The sequence below is a fragment of the Lemur catta genome, chromosome 12 (genome assembly GCF_020740605.2).
Source record: "Lemur catta isolate mLemCat1 chromosome 12, mLemCat1.pri, whole genome shotgun sequence".
Classification (NCBI taxonomy): domain Eukaryota; kingdom Metazoa; phylum Chordata; class Mammalia; order Primates; family Lemuridae; genus Lemur; species Lemur catta.
Window position 1 is genome coordinate 67,003,456 of NC_059139.1, and position 4,224 is coordinate 67,007,679.

Sequence of the window (4,224 nt, forward strand, 5' to 3'; positions counted from 1 at the left end):
TCATACGTCAAGGGCTTAGCACAACAAAGGATTTTTTTTTTATTGTTCATGTCATGTGGACAGAGCAAATCTCTACCAAAAGTTGACTTGTCTCTGCTGACCCTCAGAGGCTACTAGGAGCTCTCCACTGGATCCCTTTCGTTTGCCTGGCTAAGACACAAAGAGAGCCATATGGAATAGTGCAAGTTGTCTTATGGCTGGTTCTGGAAGGAGCACACATCAATTCTGAACACATTTCAGGACTTAATCACGTAGCCCTAGCAAACTGCAAGGGAAGTAAGGATACGTAGTCTTCCCGAGGCCCAGAAAGAGAAAATGGGATTGGCAAGCAGTCTGTCTTTGCCATAGTGCCTTTTTGTTTACAAATGTTTTATGTTTAATTGGCATATCTTTGGGGAAATTAAACTCTCTATTTAAAATTCACTTTGAATGATGAACAGGTGGTAGCTGATGTATTAATTTAAATTTATCCTTGTTGCCTTTTCATCATAGACTTGTTCACTTTATCTTTCCTTACAATTTAGGGTATTGTGAATTTAACCGTTAAGTTTTTATTTTTGTATTTATTGCTACCTTAGGATCTCATTTTAATTATCGAGCTTTTTGCTTCTGTTAAAGAGAACTCCATAACTTACAAAGTAATAATCATAACAGGACTTTTGTAATTCCTTAGAGGCCAGATGAACTTCATTTGAAGAGACTGAAAGTCAATTATTTTGTTCTAAAATATCACTTTTAGTTTAATTATCTGGCAATTAACAAAAAGGTTCTTAATAATCCTTTTGCAGTTTCTTTCATCCGCAGTGAGTATATAGCCATGTGCGACCAATTAAATGTGTCCACAAAGTCTTTGACACTTCTTCATCCATAGGTTGAGGCTACGGCCCCTCCCCTTGAATCTGTGTGAGCTCTGTGACTGCTTTGGCAATAGAACATGGAAAGATGATACAGTGCCAGTTTTCGGGTCTATATCTTAAGAGAATGGCAGTTTCCACTTCTGGTCTTTTGGAATAGATGCTCCTGGAATGAAGCCACTGTAGTGTAAATCTTAAGGCCACATGTAGAGGCCATGTATAGGAGCCCTGGATCATCAGCTCCAGCTGATGTTCCATCCTGTAGCCAGTATCAGTTGTCATCCACGTGAGTGAGCCATTTTGGATGTTAAATGACTTCAGCCCCAGGAGCTTTCTAAATGCAGTTAACAAGAGATTTCAAACAAAACTGTTTGGCTGTTCAAGTCAAGTCAGAAATGTGAGAGATCATAATAAATTGTTTTATGTGACAACAAGTACCTGGAACATCATATTTCTCTTCATTAAAATTTTACTCCTAAAAGGCTTCTAACACCATCAGAACAAGTTTTTATCAACCTTTCAAATGGTTGGACAATTTTGGGATTTAGAGAAATAAGCATGAATCATGTTTCTTTCTATCTATCTATGTATCTATCTACCAATCTGTTTATGTTAATTGCAAGCTAGCTGCCAGCTGGGACAAGTTTGTGGAGTAATATTTGAGTCTGAGTGACATTTGCCAAGTACTGGATTCAATAAAATATATTTTTTAAGGTTGGCAGTAGGCAATATCCTTACAGTTTTCTAGGTCACTGTTATAAACTAGAATTCTAAGAACATAATAATTTAGTCTAAGGGAGGATCAAATTCAATAGTTTGTCCCTGGTGGCAATGTCAAAGTACTGTATAGTTGGTGGGAAAGCTTTGTCCTCAGGGAATACTGCACACCTGATGCTGTGCAAGAAATAGGGAATACAAACATTGTTGGTCAAATAATGCAAATGCAGGCAGGTCAGGCTGTGTGTAGATTATAATAAACTGTGTCCTTTTTAAAAAAATTTTCAGAATATTACAGGAGTACAAACATTTTGGTTATATAAATTGCTTTTGTACCATTTGAGTCAAAGTTGTAAGTGTGCCTGTCTCCCAGATAGTGTGCATTATACCCATTAGGTGTGAATTTACTCACCCCTTTCACCCCTCCCACCTGCTTGATTTCCAATGAATGTTATTTCCATATGTGCACATAAGTGTTGATTGATTAGTTCCAATTTCATGGTGAGTACATGTGGTGTTTGCTTTTCCATTCTTGTGATACTTCACTAAGAAGAATGGTCTCCAGTTCTGTCCAAGTTAATACAAGAGTTCATTTTTTTAGTGGCTGAGTAGTACTCCATGGTACACATATTGTTCATTTTATTAATCCACTCATGTATTGATGGGCACTTGGGTGGTTTCCACAACTTTATAATTGTGAATTGTGCTGCTATAAACATTTGAGTGCAGGTGTCTTTTATAGAATATCTATTTTTCCTTTGGGTAAATACCCAGTAGAACTATTAATACCATTTGATAGTTCTACTTTTAGTTCTTTGAGGTATCTCCATACTACTTTCCACAGGAGTTGTACTTGTGTTCTTACATTGTATGACTTAGAAGGCCCAGTAAGGATCAGATTACCTTAAGTACCTCCTTCACAAACTGGCACTGGGAGAACAGACCCCTGTGGGCCACAGAGCCCACGTCCCCTCCTCTTGGTCCTCCTTGACGCCATGGCACTCTACGAGGGCCTGGGGAGTGGCCGGGAGAAAACAGGGGTCATGATTGACCTGGGAGAGGCCTTTACCAAGTGTGGATTTGCTGGAGAAACTGGTTGGAGATGTATAATTTCCAGTGTGATAAAAACAGCTGGCATGCCTAAGTCCGTCAAAGTTGTTCAGTATAGTATCAATACAGAAGAATTATATTTCCACCTAAAGGAATTTATCCACATCCTCTACTTTAGGCATCTGTTGGTGAATCCCAGAGACCGCTGAGTTGTGGCTGGTATTATGTCCTTCCCACTTCAGAGAGACACTTATTTGTGTTCTTTTCAAATATTTTGAGGTTCCATCTCTCTTACTTGCTCCAAGTCATCTAATGCAGGAGTCCCAACCTTTTTGGCACCAGAGACCGGTTTCATGAAAGACAATTTTCCCACCAATGGTGTGGGGAGTAGGGGTAGGCAGAGCTCAGGCGGTGATGCCAATCATGGAGAGTGGCTGTAAATACAGGTGAAGCTTCGCTTGTCCACCACTCACCTCCTGCTGTGGGGCTCCCCAGTACCTAAGTTTCATGGAAGACAATTTTTCCACAGATGGTGGCAGGGGGTGAGGGGAGGCGCGGTGGAGCTCTGCAGCCCAGTCCCTAACAGGCCACGGATCGGAACCCATCTGGAGTCCGGGGGAAGGGCGGGGGTTGAGGACTGCAGTCTTAGGGGACATTAAAGTGTGTTCTTGCTTTGCTAGTGATCTGAAGTGACTAAAAATCCAAGCAGCAAAGTTTAATAATGATGGGAATAATGAGTGTCCCTCACCACCCCCAAATGTTGACTATCCACTAGATGGAGAGCAGATTTTACATGTTCTTGGATCAATCAAAGATTCGATTGTGGAAATTCTTTTTGAGCAAGATAATGAAGAGAAATCAGTTGCCACTTTAATATTGGATTCCCTTATGCAGTGCCCAATAGATATCAGGAAGCAACTAACAGAATTTGGTAGTCATAGGTGGCACATCTATGTTGCCAGGATTTCTCCTCCACAGATGGCTTGCAGAAATAAGGTATTTGGTAGAAAAACCAAAAAATGAAAAACCACTTCACACCCAGACATTTTGAATTCATACTCCACCTGCAAAGACTAATTGCGTGGCGTGGTTGGGAGGAGCTATTTTTGGAGCATTGCAAGATATACTTGGGAGCCGTTCAGTTTCAAAGGAATATTATAATCATATACCTGATTGGTGTTCTTGCAATAACCCACCTTTGGAAATGATGTTTGATGTTGGGAAAGCTCAGCTGCCTCTGATGAAGAGATCATTTTCCACTGAGAAATAAAAGTTTGATTCAAAAAGTAAAGTACTTCCTCCATGTAGGAGTATGAGTCCTGAAATGCTATCATTAGGGATTCACTCTTTTGTCTCCCCAAATGTCCATTACCATATGAATGTTCCTTTGGAGAATATTACTTGGAACAAACTCATACTCAGGTATTAGGGATATTCAGATATATTCTTTTTTCTAGGGGGAGAAAAGCCTTTAAAGAGAATTAGTGTTATTCTCGAGAAGATGTTGAGTGTTGAAATAGAGAAAAAGGAGATATTGCATACTTCATAATTTTATTTGAGCTAATTCTAAATGCACTATGTATTAATACTTAAAATTCTGTGT

General features: G+C 39.6%; 1 pseudogene; it reads left to right on the forward strand.

Moving 5' to 3' along the window:
* Window positions 1-2,566: 2,566 nt before the first annotated feature.
* On the forward strand, window positions 2,567-3,891 carry LOC123648100 (annotated as a pseudogene).
* The last annotated feature ends 333 nt before the right edge of the window (window positions 3,892-4,224 follow it).